Source organism: Triticum aestivum, chromosome 5A, assembly GCF_018294505.1.
Source record: "Triticum aestivum cultivar Chinese Spring chromosome 5A, IWGSC CS RefSeq v2.1, whole genome shotgun sequence".
Classification (NCBI taxonomy): domain Eukaryota; kingdom Viridiplantae; phylum Streptophyta; class Magnoliopsida; order Poales; family Poaceae; genus Triticum; species Triticum aestivum.
In genome coordinates, this window is record NC_057806.1 from 531,850,100 (window position 1) to 531,875,906 (window position 25,807).

Here is a 25,807-nt window from a genome sequence, read left to right on the forward strand (position 1 = left end):
TATCTCTTAGTCTTGTGCTTCATGAATAGGAATTTGAAAAGGAGGACAAGTGAAAATTAAAATTCGTACGTTTTTTCTTTCAAGGAGACACTAAAGGAACAAATCCGTGTGCTCAGTGGACAATATATATAACATGTAGAGTAAAAAATAGATGCAACAAGTGTACAACCTCTTTGGTGAAGCCATGTCGATCTCAGCATGATTGGGTTGGCCGGTGAGGATGCTCTGGCTGACTTGGCTGTCGGAGGAGGGGAAGAAGATCTTAGCGTCTGGAGATGGAGCCCGAGGTACTGCTCCGCTGTGATGGAGGGTTTCGTCGTTGGAGCAGCTCTGGTGAGTTGTACGACGCCGAGGCTGAAGCAGGACAAGAGAGACAACAAACAACGTTAACCTGAGTGGAACTCTAATAGCATCTCCAATACATGACGTAAAATACATAACCACAAAGTGCTAGATGTAAAATACATCAGCCACTCATCTCTGAACTTAACTGTCGAAACTGAATTTAACTGTCGAAACTGAACTTAACTGTCGAAACAGAACTTAACTGTCGAAACTGAATTTTGCTGTCGAAACTGAATTTTGCTGTTGAAACTGGACGCACTAGCAAGGTGAGGCTACACATCAGTCCACTGACTTTTTCATCTCTGGTCAGTCGATTTTGCAGCCGTTGGATACGAAATCAAGGGCATGCGGTTCATCTTCAACCTCCACCCCCCTGAGCCGGCCAAACAGTAGCCCCCCGCCGCCCACGATGCGCCGCCCTGCCCGCCCCGAAAACACTCCCCACCACCGGTCCGTCGCCACCCCGGCCATCCCCCTAGGCCCCCCCGTGCCGAGTTTTTTCTCCGGCGATCCCCACGCCACCGCCCCGCCAACGCCCCGCCACCGCCGGCAACCACCGCCCCCATCCTGAACCCTAAGATAGATAGTGGGGTACCTCTCCGGCGAGCCCCCCTCCCCGCTGCGGCTGGTTCTTCCTTCACCCCGGCGGCATCGGAGTGAAGTGTAGCTAAATCGGAGCAGCATCGCAAGCAAGAGCAAGAGAGAGAGCAGCAGCGCGAGCAAGAGCAATAGCAAGAGCAGACCAGGCAGGGGACCGAGAGCAAGAGCAGAGCAGCAGCACGAGCGAGAGCTAAAGCAGCAGCAAGTCCTACTGATGTGGACATCACCGCCGAGGGAGCGACGCCGTGGAGGAAGTGGCCGACAACGCCGCTGTGGATGGAGCCGCGCTGTGTCGGCTCGGGACCGAGCGCCGGCAGCACCGTGAGATCGAATCAAGAAGAAAATGCGGCGATTAGTGTACAACCTCTTTGGTGGCGCCGATTAGGCCGCAGCTTCATCCGAGGAAACGATGATGATGATGCTCTTCCGGTGGTGCAGGTGCAGACGGCGGTGTGGGAATGGAGGTGGCGAAAGACGAGGGGAACATCGGGGCAGCTCCTTGGAGGTGGAGGACGGGGTGGCTGAACCGGCGGGACGATGAGATCAACGACGGATCCTCATCCGGTACAGTGGATGAGGGACGTCGAGGTGTTGTTGTGGACGACGTCGTCGGGGAAGAGGCTCCAGCTGGGTGGCGGACGGAGCAGGGTGTGGGGTTTCGTCGCGGGTTTTCGCGGCCTTGGTGTATGAATGGGTGGGCGGATGGGATGGCAGTGGGGAACCATGGCTTAGAGACGCGCTTGTCCGAAATGTGGGGTAAGTTATGAAAGTACCCCCACCGATTTGAGGAGGTTCTTTCGGTTCAGGGGTACCACGGGCATTTCGCGTGTTGGGATTTCATAGGAGGTGGGAGTTTTCGCGTGTGTTGTAATTTCGGAATAGCAAGGCGCGGGTTGAGATGGAGGGAGTTCTCGGAGCACAACAAGACAAAGATATATCTTAAATATTTTGGGCTAACAAGGCGCGGGTTGAAATTTCCGGACAAGCCTAACGTGTAGTGTACCAAATCAATGCGCCCTACAAATGTCATTCAAAACTTTGAATTCATGTTATGTTCAATTAAAATATTTTGTTATGTGTATAATGCATGCAACCTACTACTCAAATGAACGTTTTAGTGCATTCCAAACGTATATACTACCACTTCAATATGAAGTAAATTTGAATTTGTTTCTCTATTTGAATAAGATCTACAGTAATGATTGTTGTGAAGTCAAAGCATTTGAATTCGTTTCTATGTTTTAATAAGATCTACAATCATCATTATTGTCAAGTTAAAGCATCGTTTGTGTATTATCTTCACAGCACACCACATGATTAGTCTCGAGTTACATATGAACTATGTGTACTATATGAACTCGAACTAGATTTTTTGGATCCACTTTATTTTGATTTCAAATCACATTACATTTCTAGCTCTAGCTAGATCTTCATAATCTAAACCATGTCTCATATGTATAATGTGTTTATCACATTATGTATGGTGCCCCGCCCCCTACGCCTACAAGTATTTAGATGTGAGTTGCAAACACCACACATTACCACAAATCAAAATATGAGAATGTTCGATATATAGTATTGTTTAGATTGGTCGATATTTAGTTGTAAGCTGAAAACGCCACACATTATCACAAATTCAAATAAAATGTGAGATTGTTTGATGTATAGTATGGTTTAGATTGTTCGGCATTTAGCTGTGAGTTGCAAACACCATGCATTATCACATTATGGTATAACATGTGCACAGCACGTGTATCACCGCTATATTCATGCATGCAATGTTTAAAACACTATGATCTCCTATTCAAATATATGAATCCGCTATCATATCAAATTATGATCTTTGTTAGTCTCTTACACCCACACAATCCTCTAACCTTTGTAGCTACCACTAACTTTCTCTCGTGCATGCACACGCCCTCCTCGCCCTCCCCCTCCCTCGGCATTCTATCCACCGGGCACATTCATTTTTTTCTTTAGGTCGTTCTCCCAGAGTCTCCACAACTCCTTTCCGACACACACCGATCGATAAACCTCTCCAGCGATGCCTACCTACAACATACAAACACACCTTCAATATCCTCCTTTATGTGTCCTTGCCTCGTGTCTCTCATACGGTCAGACACACATGTAAACTCTTGCCCCTCTTTTCATCGCTCTCTCACAACCGCACACTCCTCCCCCTATCTAGCTAGTAGTTGGGCCCCTCGCACCACTTCCTAGCTCCATTCTCTCTGTCTATCCGTCTCGCTGGGCCTTATTAGCCTCTAACAAATGGACGTACACCGACCGATCTCTCGCTATACATATAGCTAGCTAGGTCCTTATAACTCGTTTTTACCCACATGTCAATCGATCTACCTCATTAGTTGTGTCTCTCCCTTCCTCCGACAAACTACAATTGATCTACCGATCTAGTTAGGTTTGCTTACCAAACACATGGTTCCCCTTCATCATCCATGGATGCGTCCCGACAGATCTATCACGCACAGGCACACACAGAAACACATCCCCACTCTTATTGATAACATTGCAGTTACGCCCTCAGTTTGTCTAGTAGGCCTCTCCCACCATCTTCAAGAAGCAACTCCATCACCCATCCAGCACTCTACCCCTCTCCCTCCCTCTCCCTCCCTTTCTCTCTCGTCTATCTCTCTCCCATCATATTTCTCGTCCTTCAGTTATGTATGGATGTCGACCGATCTCCCTCAAGACATAGCTGGGTCTCTCCTTCTCAACACATATACGAGTCATTCTACCTCTATAGTTAGGCCTCTGCCTACCCCTCCCACCACCCCCCTCCCTGCCACACACAAACTTGATGTGTGCCCTCTAACGTTCCGGTGGGCCAGTCGCCCTATATATTTGACTTGTACACACACAATTTCGATGGCTCTCTTCATCGATCTCGCACCCACCCACTTGATCCTCTCTTCGACTCTATCGATAGCTATGACCCCTCCCTCTCTTCTCGTGGATTTCCCGACCCTCTATGTATGATATGGATAGGCCTCCATTTCACACACATTGCATGCAAAATTTTGTTTGAGATGTCATCGACACATATTCCCACAAATAATTCATGAAATCCACCCCCACCCCAAAACAAAAAAACACTCACGAACGCGGTTTGTATCTCTCACACACACCCACATAGGTGGGGAACGTGCACGAAGAGAAGAGGTGCATGCACGACGCAAGTACTCCCGTCTCTTTCCCAACCACACCCGCGCGGGTACACGGTGGAGCTCATTTCTGTATGAAAAAGGCAGCCCATGTGGTAATTCGGCACGTGTACTGGTTGTCCACTTGGTGGAGGTAGGATCGTCTACCACGGGTGAACAAACAAATTGCGACTTGACGTGTTATGTTAAACAAAGAGGCAAACCATGTGGGGCCTACCTTAGAGGCAAGGCTCTATACACTGGAGTACTTTTGATGTGTCCCGTCAACTCGCAGAACAAGGAGAAGCTTGCTTAGTACGCGGTCTCCCCCGCCCACGGGCGCGGTGGCTCGCAGGATGAGGTGAAGCTTGCTTACTACGCCTTACGCCCGCTCCCTCGCCCATGCGCGCGGTGGCTCGCAGGACGAGGAGAAAAAATTACTACTCCCTCTGTTTACTCCTCGTCCCTACTACCTTGGTTATAGAGATTATATCATATTGTTTGGAATATATATGTCCTTTAGTAGATTTCAATATGAACTACTAGTACATACTCCAAACACTGATGTAAACAGACGTATTTTAGAGTGTAGATTCACTCATTTTGCTCCGTATGTAGCACTCTCCCTCGCCCCTCGACCCTCGCCCACGTGGTGGACGTGCAGCAATTCATTCGGTCTCCTATAGCCAGAACGATATATACTGCACTACCATTATTGCTCGACTTCCTGAAGAGGCGAAGAGCCAATCGCAAGGTCAACATTTTGGAGATGCCAAGCGCAAGGTTATAGGAGAACGAGTAGTAGGTGCCACATCATTTATAAATAAAGTTTTTTTTCTTCAGTGGCACGTACGCAATATGATAGGTTCATATGGAGAGAAAAGGAGTACATAGTCAGGACGGGCCAGCCTACACAGTTGCTTGCTGGGGTTGCTCTCTTCATACTCTCTCGCACAAAATGACTATGGCCACATCTCTAACATCCCGGCGGATCACACCCGCTTGGGGAAGGGGTGGATGCTTAGTGTAGATGCGGTGGCCGTCGCCGACGGTGAAAACCCACTGTCGGCACGTCCCGATCAGGGGTCCCCGCCGTTCTCTCTCACAAAGCCGGTGAGGTTGCCTTCGTCCCTTGCTCACTGCTGCGACGTGGGCAGTTGCCGCCTCCCGCCGCCCTCCTCAAGGTTGAGCTACGTCCCTCAGGTACAACTCCCTTTACAGCCGGCTTGCACCACTGCTCCAGCTGCCCACATCACTCCCTGTAGATATCTCTCTACTTCTTTGCCCCGCACATACCTCAACTGGCTTCTACGTACTGTATTTGTGATGAGTTTATGTCTCATCAACTAGTCCCAGTAATCTTATTCTAATCACGCTTGTTTAATTTCTTTGCCACAGGGATGCTCATCTCGATTTTGGTGAAACTGCACAAAATGATCCGATGGTCAAAAGGTTGCAAACTTCATTTATTAGGAAGCTCGAACGTTGCCAGCAAATTGAAGCCTGGTCAGGGTTCACGGTTCAAGGGCTAGGGACTGCATGGATCGTTTTTTCTTTAGCTGCCTCTGTTCCAAAATAAGTGTCAGCTTTAGTAGTAGTACAACTTTGTACTAAAGTTTGCACAAAGTTGAGAAACTTATTTTGGAACGGAGGGAGTACATATTTGCTATGATCTATCAATCATTGAGATGCAATAGCATGCATGTTAGTCTCCTTTGTATTTGATGAAATGTTGCAACGGGCAACCTTGGACGAAAGATACATGTAACAGAAGCTGGAAGCTTCATAGCATTGTACAAATTTATCTCGCTGATAAATTACAGTACGTACTATACTAGTACTTCCTCCTTTCCTAAATATAAGTCTTTGTAGAGATTTCACCATGAACCACATGCGCATGTATATAGATGCATTTTAAGTGTAGATTCATTCATTTTGTTCCGTATGTAGTGGAATCTCTACAAAGACTTATATCTACTAGTAATAGCTAGCCCCCACTACTAGGAATTCTCTATCCTCTCCTTGAGCCACGTCATCAAAATTGATGTAGCCGTTAGATGAAGTAAATCAGTCCATAATAGCCTTCTGATCTTGACGTTGAGAGGCTCCGCACTAAGCCACATGCAAGCATGCAGAAATACCGTGCCACATGCATGTGAGTGGGTTTTAAATCACATCAACATGTCTGCATGCAAGCATGCACCGGTAGCATGCATGTAAGTGAGCTTTTAAGTCCCATTAACATGTCAAAAAGAAAAATATAATCCCATTATGCAGTAGGAGTTCAGGAGTTGGCTGATCTTTTTTCCTTATGTGGGATGATCTAAATGATGATCGGAGTTTATTTAGTTTGGCTACCACATTTGTCATGCGGTTATAGAGTTTTTTTTGTTCTATGAAATCGATAATTTTACGCAGAGAGATATACCGTTGTTCCGCGCCAACGCGCGGGGACTCATCTAGTAATATTTAGGAACTGAGGGAGTACTACGTAAAGAGTTAGGTGTCACACGGTGATAGTAGTGTGAGGTGGGCCATGTAATCACTGAGCCTGCGTGTTTTCACTGCTCTTGCACGCCTCTGCTGTAAGAATGGAGAAAATTGTAATCTAGTAGTAGTATACCTCCTTTCGCCAAAAGCGTGGGACATCCAGCAGTCCTACCACCTCAGTAATAAAGACCAATGAGCCGTCAAATCACATAGACCCAGCAGTAAGTTGGACGGACGAAGCAACCATCACTCTTGCACCAGTGAGAGGTCGCGTCCGCTCTGCCCGGGCATGAATGCGGCACCGATTCTTTGGAGCGGCGTTGACCGTTTCGGGCAGGAAGCGCGCGCGGGCGATGGAGGGGCTTTGGGTGGGCCAGGCCGGTCAGGAGCGGGCGTGGCAGCTGTCCGCATGTCCCTACCGGACACGCCCGAAAACGAGAGGATGCACCGACTCTCGCGGCTAAAATCGTACACTACACAACATCTCTCTGTAGGAGTAGGTCGATCTGTCGCTCTCTCTAACACACACATGGTGTTAAACACACACACACACACACACGCACACGCACGCACCTTGGTCCCGTTGCACCTTCTAACGTGACTTATTACACCTAGACGGAGGGAGCAGTAAGTATACGAGATACAGTGGCACACTGACTTAAGTCGAATACAAGTGGCCAAATTTTGTGTGCATGTTATAATAAGGATTCACTTAAAATAGTACGTGAGCGAACAGAGGGATCAATTGGACAGTGTTCCCGAGCAGTAGCGAGATGTGTGAGGTAAGATACACTGCTGGCGCTTTTAGTTTTTCTTATTAATTTGTTTGTTTCACCCTCTGACTGGTGGGACCCAACGTACTACGTGGAGAGAGGTAAGGTGACTAAGGCTGCATTATTTCTGCACCACTGTGGATAGTCTTACCACCAAAGCCACATGACATGATTATGATTGAAATCCCAATGACTCCCACACACAAAAAAACACGGCATGCTTGTCACACAAATGCAGGAATGTATAAAAGGTTATTTCCCTCTCGTTGAACATAACGGGAGGGTTGTGTAGCTGGTTAGCCTGTTCGCTCACTCTCTCACCCTCTCCCGGTGGAGCCTCAGCGCTTGTAATTGCTCTCTTCACACTCTCTCGCCCTCTCCAGATCTAAACAAGACTTTGTTGGCCTCTCTCTCCCCTCACTGCTGCTCAAAGAGCTGGCAGGATCCGTTCGCCGGGAAGGGAAGGAGGCTTAACGCTGTCGCCGTCGGCGAAGGACTACCGGCGCAGCTGTTCACTTTCCACCCAGCGGCGGCGCGGGAGGGCCTCCGTCCCCTTCTTCTTTGCTGCCGTCCCATTGCCCACCGAACCACGCCCCAAGAACCTTAAGGTATAATTTACTTACTCCACATGCATTGCTCTAGCTGCATGTATACCATGAATCTAGGACGTGGTTCAAAGAGGAAAGGAGTGGGGGAAAGTAGTGGGAAAAGTTGTATATAGCATGAATCTAGGACGTGGTTCAAAGAGGAAATGAGGGGGTAAAGTTGTATAGTATTAATCTAGGACGTGGTTCAAAGAGGAAAGGAATGGGGGAAAGTAGTGGGGAAAGTTGTATCACATAAATCTAGGACGTGGTTCAAAGAGGAAAGGAAGGGGCGAAAGTACTAGTTCAAAAAGGAAAGGAAGGGACAAGGCTGTAGAGTTTGAGGAGGACTAGATTTGCTGAGCTCACATAGGGAAAGGCGTCTAAAGATAACAAAACTGGGACCAACACAAATATGCTCCTTGGTTGCTTGTTCTTTGTTTCAGTAGACTGTGCATGACCACAGTACATCGGTAGATGCACATGGTGCTGGTGCGTCCACTGTCCCGTGCAACTCATTAGCTGTTGTTAATCTAAGGCCCTATTTGGTTAAAAACTCCCTAGTCCCTACCTGCTGGGTTCCAGGGACTAAACATGGACTAGAGGTTATTAAATGACATGCTAAAAGACCATGTTACCCCTAGTAATGAACTAATAGAGACAAGGTGTGATGCGTGGAAGGGGCAACTGTTGGAAAAAGTCCCAAAAAGACTCCCTCGGGGTCTTCTTTCTTTAGTCCCAAATGCCCACTTTTAGTCCCTAAAAGTCCCTCCTCTTTGGTTTAGATGGGACTGACACGGAATTTTTTTAGTCCCTACACCAAAATGTCCCTGTAAACAAACACCCTCTAATAATGCCGCTGGAAAATTGATGCAATGCCACAGTTAAAAGAAAATTACATGTTTAACGAATTTTATTGTTAATATAATCTCTATGTTAATATTAATCAATGCCACCGTTTGAGAAATGCTACTGTCTTGCTTTCTTCCCCATTTAGATAAAGTAGATGCTTCTTTTTGTTGGCTTCTGTTTCATCCACCGTTATTGACCACTAATTGTTTCCTTTGCACCTTTGTGTAAACAGTGTTATCTGCTTCACCTCGTTGCCATTGTGACCTTTTGTTGCACTACACAAAACACTTTTGTTTTAAGAGTGTTTTGTGCAGTTCAACCAAAATGTCACACCGACAACATTGCTTGATTGCTTAATCTTAGTGGAACTGCACAAGAGGAGATCTTACTTCCTATCCATTAAGGTGAATTTGGTTTAGATCTTCTTCTTGTGAGTTGTTTGAATTCCGCATCATGAGAGGTCAGTACTAGCCTTCTTTCACATGATTCTGCAGTGTGCATTCATATGTTGTGCTACTTGTACGATAATGTTGCTTGATTTTAGTGAACTGCACAAATGGAGACAAGACTTCCAATCTGTATGTGCACCGTAATATCCCATTGAGGTAAGATAAGGATATTTCACACTGCTGGCCTGTATTTTGCCACTTTCATCAGAAAATTAAGTTTAGTAGTATACTTGTGCTCCCTAATTGACATGCCAAATCTTACATTGAAGGCGAAGCTTGTTTGTTATTGAACCAAGTGATAAAGGGGAAGAACAATGGGAAGAAAAACAAAAATCAACTCCCGGTGCTGTCATGAAAAAGTGGTATTGTCCTTGAGAAGTGCTTCATCTGTGTTGTTTTAAATATTTCCTTTCCTTCTTTTCGAGCAAACAGTGATGCTAGCATTTAGTAGTCTTCTTGTCTTTGCACAACAAGATCATCTTCCTCTGAAGAAGAATATGGAGTACGTGAAGTGACTAGTTCCGATTATGCCAGGATGAAGAAGCCCTGTCTATCTTATCATCAGAAGGAGCAGTTCAAGGATGGTTACATTACTCCCCACAAGACCAAACTAACTTCAGCTCAGAAGGACTGACAAAATCTCCATTTTTTTGCTGTGATGCGCGAGTACAATGTTGTTCTAGGATTCTTTCTGGTGAGTTCCATTTTTCTAAAAGTGTGCTCTACATGGACCATGTATGTGCCTGTTGAAACTGTCAATTCATAGTACAGTTTACTCTATACTAATCACTTTTTTGTATTTGTGCAAACAAGGGTGCTTAGCTTGATTTCAATGGGAACTGCACAAAATGTTCATGAATACATCGAATCATTCATTTCCACCACAATAAAGGAGGTGCCGATAAGTTCAAGGCATTGCAACATATAAGGGCGAAATCATACAAGCTACGCGCAAATTTGGTTGATTTTGGTGGAACTGCACAAAAAGAACAGCTGGTTTATTTAGCATGAGGTGCCATGTCAATGTCCGAACTGATGGCAAACCCTGCCCATTCCACAATCGTAGGCATTTGATATTTTGGAATGGGACAACCTTGTCAAATTTTGCTCATTGATTTTACCAAGACATGCGTTTGATATTTTCGAATGGGACGCCCTTGCTGTCAGCAGCGTCGATCAATTTTTTCTTGATTCTTTAGTTGTGAAGTAAATATTGCCTCTGACATGTGAGTCGCTGAGATGCATAATCATCGATTGCTTTGAATGTTCTCTATGAATTATCAGCCTGTGTGTTTGATTGCAATGTACAGAAACGCTAAAAACCTGCTCAAACTCTTTGTACTCCTTCTGTTCCTTTTTACTTCGCACATTATGAAAGTGCATACTTTTTTGTATAAGATTGGTCAAAGTAGAGATACTTTGACTGCAGACAAAACTTGTATGCAGACTAGAAAGGACCGGAGGGAGTACATGTGAAACTGCTGCAAACGAGGTGATCACCCTGGGAATAATGCTAGTACATATTGTTTTGCATGTTCATCCAATGCCAGTGATACAGGAATTCGAACTAATCGAAATAAATTCATTCATACACGGTCGGATTTCATATAAACATGCCAAATTTCATTATATTTCATACATTCTTCAACTAAAAAGGGGTGCGCTAGAGGTATAATTAATTAACCGAAGCTACCCACATGTGTCCCGCTGAGCCGAACAGAAGCTTCAGTGACTTAACTGCAGGTGCAGTTGCGTAACTGACATGTGGCCTGTTGGGCCCACGTGTTAGTCAGCCAACTGCACCAGCAGTTAAGTAGAAGCAGCGTTATTCTCCAGCAGAACTCCCCGACTCCACGTCGCCGCCAAGAAGCTAACTGGCCGTCAATGGTCAACCCGCCTAGCTTGGCTTCAACAGGAGGGTAGCAGCGGTGGCCTTACTTGGACCCAAGCGGCGGCGACCTACCGTGTTCTACTCTTCCTTGTTTTCTATGTGGCGCAGCCTCGTTGGCAGCAGGGTGGGTCCTCGGCGGAGCCGGCGATGTCCTCTGTCTCGTTGCCGGCGGGTGGCGCCTCAGTGGAGCGGTGGAAATCCTCCCCCGCATTACCGGCAGGGTGGGGCCTCGGCTGAGCCGGCGATGTCCTCTGCCTCATTGTTGGTAGGGCGGGGCCTCAGCGGAGCCGGCGGTGTCCTCTGCCTCGTTGTTGGCGCCGCGGGGCCTCGGCGGAGCAGGGCCTCGTCGACGCCAGCGGAGCGGGGACTCGTCGGATCCGGCATTGTCCTCTGCCTCATCCTCGGTCTCGCCAAATAGCGCCTCGCCCGCTTCATCGCCCTCTTTGCTAGCCTCTTTGTAGGCGGCCGCAGCCTCCGTCACCCGCATGCGCTCCCGCCAGCGCTCGAGGCGGCCCTTGTGGGCGGAGCGGTACGAGTCGAGCAGCGCCTCCTGCTCCGCGACGATCTGCTCCTCTGCCTGCAGATGCTCCTGGAGGAGATGGTGGTTGTAGGCGGCGTCGGCTTGCGCCTCCCGGAACTGCTCCTGATGCATCTGCCTCACACTGTCCATATATTGGGCACGGGCCTTGCCGATGGTCATGGTGCAATGCACCAGCGAGGATGGCGCTCGAGGAGGGGGTTGGCGCCGGATCGTCGACTACCATGTTCTCCATTGGGACGTCGTCATCCTTCGGCTGCCTACCGGCCAGCCGGTCGGCAGCAATGGCTGCCATCTCCTTGTGGTCCGTCGTTCGCTCGTCCCGAAGAGCGCTGGAGTGCGAGGAAGCCATGTTGGGAAGTAGTGGTGTGGACAGGAGAAAGGGAATGGATGCGGATGACTGCGGCTATGGCCGGCGCAGCAGTTTATATAGCAATGGTGGGCGGGCGGAGGGACGGACGTGTGGCGCCGAAGTAGCCGCCTCAGCAACCGCGTATCATTAATGTGGGCGGCAGATGAACGGACGGATGGCACTTGTGTCGTTTGGAGGCGGAGCAATCGCCTGCACCGGGAAGCGGGGCGGGCGGCGGTGACTGTTTCGGGCGGAAAGCGCGCGCGGGCGAGGAGATGACTTTACTTGGAGAGGATGAAAATGAGGACCCACCAGGTCCATAGCCTCACGTACGCAAGTGCCTCCTTATTATATATATATATATATATATATATATATATATATATATATATATATATATATATATAAAACTATACTCCCTCCATCTAGGTGAATAAGTCGTATTAGAAGGTGCATCAGGACCTAGGTGCAAGCAGATTGGTGGAAAAGAAGAATATTTCTCTCTTTTAAACACAACATTTAATCACAGCAGTTAAGAGGATGCCTTATTAGCTACCCATGCAGGCCATCATGCAAAGCGCTTTTATTTCTTGCCTAATAACCGCATGGACGTGCTGCATGCATTGGTTCTTGCCCGAGCAAAAAAAGGAGGAAAGGGGTTTCCACGGGAGACAACGAGGCAGAGGTGGAAGCGCTCGCTGGAGTTATTTATTTTGCTTCCCCCTGGTTTCCTGACATCACGGTCCCACACCATTGTCAACCTATGTAGTACTAGTCAATAAACGAGAGAATTGCACAAGAAGCGGCCGACAGCTGGGACCAAGCAGCTCGAGCAGTATTTGTGTTTTTGAGGTGTGAGCACTGCAGAGTTTTTCGATGTTTAGCCTAGATATTAATTTTTATCCTCTGAACAACAACGAAACCTTCGCTGCTTGTATTAACTGGGCGGGTTGTGGCCCGTCTAGCCCAGGCCAGATATCCAGCCCAGATATTTTTTTTTCAAGCTGAAAATGGCTAGCCTAGCTATACTTTTTTAGAAATACCCAGGCAAGGTCAAGTTGTTATTCTCCGCCCCGCTGGGCTGCAAATCTTTCCTAGGAGGGATGCATTAGGCTTAACAAGAAAATGGGCTTTAAGAAATAATAAATGAGATGTAATTATAAAAATTGGGCAGTAACTATAAAAAATGCACCAAACACGTGATTATTTTATAAAATATTATTTTTGGATATTGAAAATTTTAATTTCATTAATTGTTGTGAGCGCAATGTTTCGTTGCATTTTTACGTAATATAAATTTATATTGAAATTGTATTTAATCTGACTAGAAATTTCGGGATAAAAATATTTCGGATCCCATCAAAATGTGGGAAATTTTATTGAATTCTGTTTTGAACGGTTGGTTGAAATGGGTTGTACTTTTAACAAACTGTAAATGGGTTGTAGTAAATTCCATTAGAATTCAAAAATGGGCTACACATTCTTACAAATCTCAAATGGGCTATAAGTTCTCTGCCACACACTTTTGGCCTTACTAAGTTGACGCGTCCTCTAAAAAAATAGAGTTGACGCGTATGCAAGGCTTTGTCAACTTATAGTCAACACACGGTTCTAGCAGCACTGGACGTTGGATGTCCATCCAATGGATGTCGTGCTTCTTCTTCAATCTCGGATATTCTAGCTTCACCTGCCCAAAAAATGATTCCTCCCCCTGACATCTGGGGCGCACCGTTTTGGAAGCTGACCTGTGGGCCTACTAAGTTCACGTACCAAGGGCTTTGTCAACTTAGTCAATATAAATGATTCTAGCTGTAGTGAACGTACGATGTCCATCCAACGGCCGTAGTGCTTCTTCAACCTCTGGTCTTCTTGCTCCAGCCGCCCAAAGCAGCGCCGGTCGTGCCACCTGCTCCTGCCTCCCGTGGTCGGTTGTGCTGCCGTGGAGGCCTCACCGCCCCTACTATTCACACCGCTGGCCAGGCCCTGCGGCGACGACAGCCTCACACCGCAGCCGAACGAGTGAACCCTCATACTCCTCTCCGCGTGGGCATCCACTGCCGCGTCTTCACCGGCTCCGCGTCGTCCCCTTCCTAGGCCTCGCCGTCGTCCACCGCCCTGGTGCTCTCGGTGTGGTGTGGTCAACGTGGAAGGAACGACTTCCATCGGACGTGGACTGTACGTGGAGAGGCTGACAGCTGGGTCCATGGCGACAGCAAGGAAGTGCCTCCTTATTACGTGGAAAATAATGATTCCTCCACCTGACAGCAGGGACCCACCGGACGGGCCACCAGTATTTTGCGAAAAATCATTTCCCCCTGACTGTTGGGACCCACCGGACGGGCCACCGTATTTCGCGAAAAAACGTTCCCCCTGCTGTCAGCTAGGACCCACCGAAAGTGCCTCCTTATTACGCACAAAAAAATGAATACTCCCCCGGCTAACTGGGACCCACCTTGCTGGGAGGCTAGCTCATGGGCCTACTGAGTTGACGAGGACGAAGGGCTTTGTCAACTTAGTCAATATGAACGATTTATCTCTAGTGACCGTACGATGTCCATCCAACGGCCGTAGTGCTTCTTCAACCTCTGGTCTTCTTGCTCCAGCCGCCCAAAGCAGCGCCGGTCGTGTCGCATGCTCCTGCCTCCTGTGGTCGGCTGTGCTGCCGCAGAGGCCTCACCGCCCCCTACTATTCCCACCACTGGCCAGGCCCTGCGGCGACGGCAGCCTCACACCGCAGTCGAACCAGTGAACCATCGTAGTCCTCTCTGCGTGGGCTTCCACTGCTGCGCCGTCCCCTTCCTAGGCCTTGCCGTCGTCCATCGTCGTGGTGCTCTCCATGCGGCGTGGTCAACGTGGTCAAAGAACGATTTCCATCGGAAGAGTACTGTACGTGGAGAGGCTGACAGCTGGGTCCACGGCCACAACACAGTTTTTTTATTTGCCAAGTAAGTCACTTTGTCAGGCCTGTTGGGCTGCAAATCTTTCAAGACGAGGAGAGCTTTCATTCGGCTGGCCGAGAAAATGACCCATCAGTAATGAGAAATGGGTTATACATTTTTAAAACACATTAAACTGGCAATTAGTTTCAAATGTCTTTTTTCATTTCAAAATTTTAAATTACATTGATTTTTATGCATGGAGAATTTGTTGGATTTTATATTGATATACATTTATTTTTAAAATCAGTTTGAATGTGAGTCGAAATTTCGGGATTAAAAACAGTTCGGACCGTACCGAAATATGCAAAATTTCGTATAATTTTTTAACCGTTGCCACAATATGGGCTGTAATGCTAACAAAAAGAATACGGGCTCCAAAAAAACCTTAAGAATTAGCAAATGGGCTGTAAATTATTAGAAAATAATGGCAGATGGGTTGTATGCTGTTTTCCACAGATTTGAGGCTTTCTTAAAAAAATGTTGACGCACAAGCACTGACTATTGGATGTCCATCCAATGGCCGTTGTGCTTCTTCAATCTCTGCTTTTCCTGCTCCAGCCGCTCAAACAAGCGCCGGCGGGACTGCCTGCTCCCTCCTCCTCGCGGCCGGCTATGCTGCCGCGCAGGCCTCACCGCCCGACCGTACTCCCATCGCTGGCCTAGCCATCCCTCTACTCACCCACACCTGCTGTTATTCTCCGGCGACGGCAGACGAACCAGTAAACCCTCGTACAGTCGTACTCCCCTCCGCGTGGGAAACAACTGCCGAGTCTTCCCTGCCTCCGTGTCGTCCCCTTCCTAGGCCTCGCCGTCGTCCACCGCCCTGGTGCTCTCGGCGCGGCGTGGTCAACGTGGTCAAGGAACGACTTCCATCGGACGTGGACTGTACGTGGAGAGGCTGACAGCTGGGTCCACGGCCGCAGCAAGGAAGTGCCTCCTTATTACGCGGAAAATAATGATTCCTCCACCTGACAGCTGGGACCCACCGGACGGGCCACTGTATTTCGCGAAAAAAACGTTTCCCCCTGACTGCTGGGACCCACCAGCTACATCTTCGCATGCAAGGAAGTGCGTCCGGGCAAAAAAAACGATTCGCCCCCTGACTGCTGGGACCCACCAGCTACATCTTCGCAGGCAAGGAAGTGCCTGACAGTCGGGACCCACCTGGTCGAAGCGTACGTAGAGTTGTCATTCTGGTTGCGAACGTGTACGTACATACTGATCGATGATGAGGCGCGCACGTGTCGTAGTAGAGGCGCGCACGTAGCATGTACACGTACGTACAGCGGCCAGGGTGCAAGAAAGAAAATACGGCCACGTATGTGTACATACGGGCGGGGTCTCGAACCCCTACTCGCGCATACGTACAGCCAGGGCTCGTGTACATTGCTGGGTTGGAACGGAGACACAGCGTCGTCATCGTGTTCATGGGGAGGCAACGGAATGCGTCGTGTTCATGGGGAGGCCACGGAACGCGTGGGAGCCAACCGGCTGCGTCGAAACGGAATGCGTGGTCGTGTTCATCGGGAGGACTTGGGCGAACAAGCGATGGAAACGAGGCCTGGCGTACCGCACAATGGAGGAAACGGACCTCCTACATTCGGAACGGGGTCCTATTGATAGGGAGGGGTCTGGCGTACCGCAAAACGGAGGAAACGAACCTCCTACGGTCGAAACGGGGGTCCTGTTGACCGGGAGGGGTGTGGCGTACCGCAAAACGGACGAAACGGACTTGTGTTGGAGCGCTACGGTCGAAACGAAGGTCCTGTTCATTGGGAGGGGTGTGGCGTACCGCAAAACAGGACTCCACGGGATACTGTTCATCTCCACCATCGCCCCCCTCCAGCCTCCATGAGCTACTGTTCATCCACCGTCGACCTCCTCCAGCCTCCACCTGCGACTGTTCATCCACGGGCTCCTGTTCATCCAGCCTCCACCGCGCGCTACTCCACCGGCTACTGTTCAACCAGCCCTCTCCACGGGCTCCTGTTCAACCACCCCTCCACGGGCTACTGTTCACCCTGCCCTCCACCATCTACTGTTCATCCTGCCCTCCACGGGGTGGTCCTGTTCATCCAGCCCTCCACGGGGTCCTGTTCATCCAGCCCCAACCGGCTCGATCGGGGTCCTGTTCATCTAGAGGCAACACCACGGGGTCCTGTTCATCCACCCCCACCGGGAACTGTTCATCCACCCCCCCCCCCCGCAACGCTCACTGTTCATCCAGAGGCAGCATCGATCGGCTTCAGTTAGCAGCAGTAGCGAAGGAATCGCTCGATCGGGTTCAGTTAACATCCATCGATCGATCGCTCGGGTTCAGTAACGCGTAGCCTGCAGTGCAATCACTCGGGTTCAGTTAGAGCCCAACGCCTCGCTCGGGTTCAGTTAGAGCCAACGCCTCACACACACGCGCGTACGTGTATGAGAGAAACGCGCATTGCTCGGCCCCGACCTCCCACCGTAACCGGGAACTCCCTGAAATTATCCTCGCCCTCGCTTCTACCACGGTTTTTTCCGTCATGGACGGCCAAAGGAATGTCATGCAGCTGCGTCTCCGGCCCGCCCAGGACGAAAAGCCCATTTTCTGTCATGATTTTTTGTCATAGAAGTAGGAGCCCACCACATCTATGATGATACCGGGTTTTGTCACAATTATCGTCATAGAAGTGTCATATGTATGACAGAAAAGAAATCGTTCGGCCCAAAATGTCACGGATTTGTCTTTTTTTGTAGTGCTATATATATCCACGTACCCCCAAACAATCAGAGACGGAGCCAAAAACCTAATTCCACCGCCGCAACTTTCTGTATCCATGAGATCCCATCTTGGGGTCTGTTCCGGAGCTCCGCCGGAGGGGGCATCGATCACGAAGGGCTTCTACATCATCATCCAAGCCTCTCCGATGAAGTGTGAGTAGTTTACTTCATACCTACGGGTCCATAGTTAGTAGCTAGATGGCTTCTTCTCTCTTTTTGGATCTCAATACAATGTTCTCCCCCTCTCTCGTGGAGATCTATTCGATGTAATCTTCTTTTTGCGGTGTGTTTGTTGAGACCGATGAATTGTGGGTTTATGATCAAGTCTATCTATGAATAATATTTGAATCTTCTCTGAATTCTTTTATGTATGATTGGTTATCTTTGCAAGTCTCTTCGAATTATCAGTTTGGTTTGGCCTACTAGATTGGTTGTTCTTGCAATGGGAGAAGTGCTTAGCTTTGGGTTCGATCTTGCGGTGTCCTTTCCCAGTGATAGAAGGGGCAGCAAGGCACGTATTGTATCGTTGCCATCAAGAATAACAAGATGGTTTTTTATCATATTGCATGAAACTATCCCTCTACATCATGTCATCTTGCTTAAGGCGTTACTCTGTTTTTAACTTAATACTCTAGATGCATGCTAGATAGCGGTCGATGAGTGGAGTAATAGTAGTAGATGTAGGCAGGAGTCGATCTACTTGTCTCGGACGTGATGCCTATATACATGATCATACCTAGATGTTCTCATAACTATGCTCAATTCTGTCAATTGCTCAACAGTAATTTGTTCACCCACCATAGAATACTTATACTCTTGAGAGAAGCCACTAGTGAAACCTATGGCCCCCTGGTCTCATTCTCATCATATCAATCTCCATCACTTTATTATTGCTTTTCTTTTACTTTGCTTTTACTTTTTACTTTGCATCTCTATACCAAAAATATTATTTATCATCTCTATCAGATCTCACTTTCGTAAGTGACCGTGAAGGGATTGACAACCCCTAAGCGCGTTGGTTGCGTTGAACTATTGTTTTTGTGTAGGTACGAGGGACTCGTGCGTAGCCTCCTACTGTATTGATACCTTGTTTCTCAAAAACTGAGGGAAATACTTACGCTACTTTGCTGCATCATCCTCTCCTCTTCGGGGAAATCCAACGCAGTGCTCAAGAGGTAGCATGCATCAGTTGCAATGTCTTCTTCAACATAGCGGGACAAGTCCAGAAACTCCCGCTGATAAGCTTCGACAGTTTTGTTGCCATGGCTGAGGTTGCGGAACTCGTGCTTCTTTTGGTCCATGACTCCCTGAGGAATGAAGCGGGCATGGAAAGCAGCTTGGAAGTCTGGCCAGGTGATGATTGTTCCTACCGGCAGAGTACGCATGTGGCTGTCCCACCATTGAGCAGTGGGTCCTTTCAGGAAGAAGGAAGCAAAGGTCACATAGCTGGCAGGGGCTACATCAGCAGATTCCATCTCATAGGTGATGTCACAGAGCCAGTCATCAGCATCCAGAGGCTGAGTTGAGCTGTCGTACACAGTTGGGTTGAGGCACATGAAATCCTGCAGAGTCACTTGGGCTGGCTGCTGGTTCATATTGGGGCGAGGAAACTAAGCCATAATATTCTCCATGAACTGGCAATTCAGCTCAAACTGTTGCATCATCCCAGCCATGTACTCAGGCGGTGGTGGGGGATGGCCACCACAACCACGACCACCTGGTCTAACCATCCTGCTAATATATAACAGGGGTAGTTCAGCATTGAGAATTTGCAAGGACAAGAATCATTCATGATGAAACATGCATAATGAAAGGAACACGATAGATACTACATAGTAGTTGGCATATCTTACAAAAGAGATCATGCATAGAGTTTGGTACACAGAGTTCAGTATATAGACTAAGAACATCATAGGCAGCACGCAGGCTCGCGGTGAATGCATCTAACAATAACAGGCAAGCCTACATCGGTCCCAGGAGGAACTGTGGAGGTAGGTGTAGCCTGACAGCTGGTAGTGACGCGGCGGGAAGTCCTCCATGTGAGTAGCCTGGGGTTCGCGGATACTCTGGTGCGGAACCCGACGCGCAGGTGGCAGAAGAGGACCAAGTACGGGAGAATAGCCTCCCACATCTGGCCAGCCGACGCCCTGGGGCATCACGGTCCTGGCAGGGTAGATCACAGAACGCGACAAATCACCAGATCATACAGAGGGGTGCAATAGCGTCAGAGCACGGTACAAGTGCTGACGGGTGGTATACAACTCGTGGCGAAGAGATCGGTTTGCTCTATCCAGCCCATCAGCATGCAGAACCAGGTTTTGATGGCAGAAGGGCTCTCGGGTGACAGTGGAGTAGGAAGCACTGTAGCACCCCTCCGCACCGACATCGGATGAGATAGCAATGTGCTTGAAAGGGGAGGTGTCCAACTCCCGATACTCTCCATGAAGATGTGTCAGAGCAGCATAAGCAACATCATGGACCGCCATGCCGATAGTCACTCCAACACCATGAGCAGTGTGTAGCACGATAGTGGAGTCATACTCCCGAGAGTAGCGGTGGACGATGGCACGGTATTGCTCCTGGTTAAAGTCCTGGTACTCCTCGTAGACGGTGTACTCAGGGTGCCAGCGATAACCCAGACAGGTCATCATCTCGACCAACACAACAGGTGATCTTGAGGCACCAATGGCCGTCGTGTGCCGCACGACCTGTCTCGTGGGTTCCATCTGAAAACAAAGATGTTTAAAGGAGTCAAATGACAGTGTGGACAATGTTCAATATACTACTCTAAAGAATAACTAGGGCTTATCCAACTTTGGGGTGAATGTGGTCACCGGATCCTAACGTTAGAGTTAGTAAATTCATTTAACCTGAATAGAAGAGAGTTCAGAGTCCCAGAGTAAAGATCGAGGAGTAAAATATCCTAATACCACCCAAATGGCGACGTGGTCCCATAAGGCACACAGCCATGTTAGTAAAAAGTTTCGTAATGTCTAGACTCAACTTCGGCCAAGGAGTGTGGAAGAGGGATTCCTACAGGCAGTCGGCTCTGATACCAACTTGTGACGCCCCCGATTCAACCGTACACTAATCATACACACAAACGTGTACGATTAAGATCAGGGACTCACGGGAAGATATCACAACACAACTCTACAAATAAAATAAGTCATACAAGCATCATATTATAAGTCAGGGGCCTCGAGGGCTCGAATACAAGAGCTCGGTCATAGACGAGTCAGCGAAAGCAACAATATCTGAGTACATACATAAGTTAAACAAGTTTGCCTTAAGAAGGCTAGCACAAACTGGGATACAAATCGAAAGAGGCGGAGGCCTCCTGCCTGGGATCCTCCTAAACTACTCCTGGTCGTCGTCAGTGGCATGCACGTAGTAGTAGGCACCTCCAGAGAAGTAGGAGTCTTCGTCAACAGTGACGTCTTGCTCCTGGACTCCAACGTCTGGTCGCAGCAATCGGGTATAGGAAGGGGGAAAATGGGGAGTAAAGCAACGATGAGTACTCATCGAAAGTACTCGCAAGCAAGGGGCTACACTACAAATGCATTGTTGGGGAACGTAGTAATTTCAAAAAAATTCCTACGCACACGCAAGATCATGGTGATGCGTAGCAACGAGAGGGGAGAGTGTGTCCACGTACCCTCGTAGACCGAAAGCGGAAGCGTTAGCACAATGCGGTTGATGTAGTCATACGTCTTCACGATCCGACCAATCAAATACCGAACGCACGGCACCTCCGAGTTCTGCACACGTTCACACTACACCACAATCTTTGATTGGGAGCAATTAACTGTCGGGGGAAATAGCATCATAAGGGCAGATTATCTGCCAGGAATCTCTTAACTGCCGGTAGAAGTACCCAACGGTATATAGACTGCCGGCAGAACTAAAACAACAATAATACTCGTTGGCCTATGCGCGCGATAACGCCGGAGAGTGCGGGAAGGGCGAAAATTTCCACTCCAAATACTAAAGAAAATCCCCAATCTTTGACTCACGCCAAAATCCCCAAATCGGCCGCCTGACCTAGCCTCCTCCTCGAGCGCCCTCCGCCACCGCCGCCGCCTACCCTCCGCGGCTGCTAACCGCCCCCGCAACACCCCAATGCCACCTCCATCCCCGACCATGCCACCCCAGTGCCATCCCCTCCCGGACCACTCCCCCGAGCTCCCTCCGCCGCCCCGACCACTCCCCCGAGCTCCCTCCGCCACCCCGACCACCATTCACCACCAGCCCTGCCGCTCGCTGGAGATCCTCCATCGAGCAGCGCCTTCGCTTCCAGGAGATCTTGCTCGAGAAGCGCTGCCGCTTCCAGGAGCTGCTACCCCGAGCAGCGTCGCTGTTTCCAGAAGCTCCTTCCTGCGACGTCTTCGTCCCCTCCCCGAAGAGCGCCGACTACATCCTCTCCCCCGAGCAGATGCCGCTTCTGCGTTCTTTCACACGAGCAGTGCCGCGTCTACTACATCGGGGTCTCCTCTACTTCCTCACTCCAACCCGTGAGATTTCTCTTTGTCTTATGAGGTTTATTAGTCTCAGGTATATGTTTTGTGATGTGTGATATGTGGACAGAACAAGAGCTATAGTTTGTGATAATTTCTTGAATCATTAGATAGAAACTACTTAAAATAGAGTTTAAAGAAATAAGGCGAAGAGAGTAGACTCCAAAATGAATGAGATTTAATTGAATCATCAGATGGAAAGTGAGGTACTGAAAGCAGATCGTAACCATATGTGTAGGCGTTTCAGAATTCAATATGTTACTTGCATCTTAGGATTTATGGAATGCAGATTGCTCTGTACTTTTATGAGCAAGTCAGTATTATTACACACTACAGCCTTTTCAGTTAAAGCTAGACCAAGAAAAGCAAGTGGCATCTCTGCCTCTAAATTTTATTTTCCATAGTCAATAAATTAGAAGGGGCTAGTACCTTTAATAACATGAATGCGGATTATGTAAAGCTAGCTAGGCCATACATACACTTCCTATCTCAGTCATACATTGGGCAAACTTTTTGTTTGGATATGTACTGCACTGGTTGTGCTTTGGAAGTCACTACAGAAAATTGTAACAATTGCGAGTTTTGTTCTGAGAAGATTTGTGAATAGTTCGCAGTTCTAGGCCAATTGTTTGGGCTATCTCAAAATATGGCATTTAGCTTGGAGGAGACCGTATCATGTGCAGAATTCTAGGCCCTCTATTCTAATTTCTTCCATAGTTAAGTTATTATTGCATAGATGTGATGTGAACAAGAACTGATGTAGCAATCCGACTCACACCCATGCATGTACAGCTTCAGGATATGAATGTGATTATCCGAGGATCCATGTTTCTTAAATTCTTTCATTTATCATGGTTGTACCGTTGATTTGGTCCTTCAATTTGAATTTTAAATTATGTAATTAGTCTTTGTCTCCTTTGAGAAGCACACCTCCTCCTCGTCCTCTCCACCAAGCAGCGCTGCTTTGACTACGTTGACTGCCCTGGGTAGCACCTCATCTTCATCTTCGCGCCTAAGCAGCGTTGCCTAACCTCTAATTCTTCGCCCAAGCAGCACCGCCTACGCCCTCTGCTTCACCGCCTGATCAGCCCCGCCTCCTCTCCTTCTCAACCAACAGTGAGATTTCTTTGCTATTTCTATTGTTCATCCTTAGTAATTGTGTTATGGGCCCTGCTATGGTGTTGAAATTTTCATGTTAGCCTCAATATCTTAATTCTCTTCACGTTCACTTGATCAACTCAGTGCATGTTAAACTATTTTTATGTGTGTTCCTATTATAAGTGCTGCATTGGAATACGTTCTTTGCCAAAATATAGAGCATGTAGACAATTTTGTGTACAACGAGAGCTTCTCCAATGATTTTTTTGCCAAATGGTACATCTCAAATATTGTATTGGATTATAGATGACATTGTTGCCATACTCTGCTCAGATGATGCTAGACTCATTGTTTGCTTTATGACATGTTCTTGTTCAGGCCATTCCTTGCAGAAAGCCCTTTATTTGACCTTAATCCTTTCAGTAAATCATCCTTATATGCATCTAACTTTGTACAACTTGAAAGAAACTAAGCGTATACTGTAAAATTATCTGTATTTGTATCATACTGAAATAGTGCAGCATGTTGTTTGTATTGGTGTTATTACTCTTTTCATTATAGCAACTGGTTCATAGTTTCAAATTTCAAGTTTGGTTCGTAATGACTGGTCTTTCAAAAAAACTGAGTGCACAATCCAGTGAGCATCCAGTTTCCTATTCGTTAAATGCACAACATACAAAAATTAAACAATGCCTTATCTATGGACCGAGGTTGCATGATTCTGGTTCTAAGCCAAGAGCAGACAGAGATCAGGGCTCTTCTAATAGTGTGTATTCAATGGATCGAATGCAGGCAAGCTGCCAAAGAGAAAGAACAAGATGCCGAGGTCCTGCAGTGGCTACGGTGGGGCGCACTGGTGTAGCCCATGCGAGCGACACGGGAGTGAGCGACCAGGAACCAAAAGATGCTGCCAATATTTAGTAGTCAGGTCAGCAAACCTGTCTTGGTAGTTCCATCACCGAAACGAGGTACCATATGGATTTGTTCTCTCTTCTAGTAGATAATCTAGATTGATATTATCTTTCGCGTGATTTTGTGCTGATGTATGATCCAGAATTTGGACACATACCCATGTGCTAGAAGGATCTGGTGTAGCTTGTTTAATCAATGCTAGACCAGTTTACATGTACTTCTGAATTTTTGATCGGTTGTACTTGCATATTGGAATGAAGGTGCTAAAGTTTAGCAACTCATACATTTTACTTCTTTATTTCTGTAAGTTGTGCCTTTTGGATTTTGAAAGTTGTCGATGGTTACAATTAGAATTGAAGCAATGCTACTTTACTCCCTCCGTGAAAGTAATGCTACTTGTACTGACTTTGTTGGGCGTTGTACTCTTTAGATAAGTGTTGTATCTTGCAGATTGTTAGGAATATGGCTTGAAAACTTATTTCGGGGTAATTAGAAAAACGAACCGCTAAACTACATCTCATAGATGAACACTGCTATTTACTGTCTCACCCGAGTGAGTTCCTAAGTATAAACATGCTATGCTTGGCATGCAGTTTTGGGGAAAAAGGAAGCATAACATGTGTACAAATTGTTTGACCTTGCATTTTACTACTTAGTATTTACTATACATCCAGAATTGTACTTGGAAGTGTCAAAAAATTTCATTTATAATCATCGATAGTAATATTGCTATAGATATATACACACACTGAAAGTCTGAAATAAATTCTAGAAAAGGTACAGCTATCATATCTTTTGCTTTGTCCTGTATTCAGTTTTTTAATCTTTTCCTGGTTTGATGTTAATATTTTGTTAGTTCATAGATGCTGCTATTTTGTACTTCAAAAATTTTAAACTTGATTTTGTTTTCTCAGCAGTTCAACAAGTTTTTTTTCTCAAGCTTGTAAGTTTTGTCACAAGGAGGAGATTGTTAGAATGCTACAGAACTTTAAGTACATGCATGATAGTAGTTGTACCTGTCAACTAGGATGTCTACATGATGTTTCTTGTATTCGTAGCAACAACACAATCATGTGGGGCGAGATTAAGCTACGATCTTCAAAATCAATGCAAGTTTGGTGATTCTTCGAGAGAGACATGTGGCTCTCTTTGAAGGACACGGTCTCACAGGATGGTGGCGAGTCTGTTATTCACAAGACATCTAATAAAGCCATCCAACAAACGGTTGTGAACAAGCAATTTTTCTTCCTGGACATGCCTGCAGCTGTGCGTCAAGATCAAACCATTTGTATCTTAGTTTGAACAAAAGAAATCTTATTGTCTTATGTAAATTCTGTTTACCGATGTAGTTGGATGCTACTGAATGGATCCATGAATGTTGAAATATTGAATTTTTTTGTCAATATGTGTTTGAGGTCTGCTACCGAATATTGAATCAATTCCTGTATGAATAGAAATAAAAAGAAATATATATGCTACCAAGATCAAGAAAACTGCCGGGGTAAGTAAAAGTCAAGGGCAGACTATCTGCCGGGGCACTATTACT

At 47.3% G+C, this 25,807-nt stretch overlaps 1 long non-coding RNA gene across 1 annotated transcript; it reads left to right on the plus strand.

Moving 5' to 3' along the window:
* The first annotated feature begins 21,706 nt into the window (after window positions 1–21,706).
* On the plus strand, window positions 21,707–25,003 carry LOC123104536 (uncharacterized). The gene is made up of 2 exons (XR_006450423.1): window positions 21,707–23,367; window positions 24,142–25,003. It is a non-coding gene; the product is annotated as an uncharacterized lncRNA (long non-coding RNA).
* The last annotated feature ends 804 nt before the right edge of the window (window positions 25,004–25,807 follow it).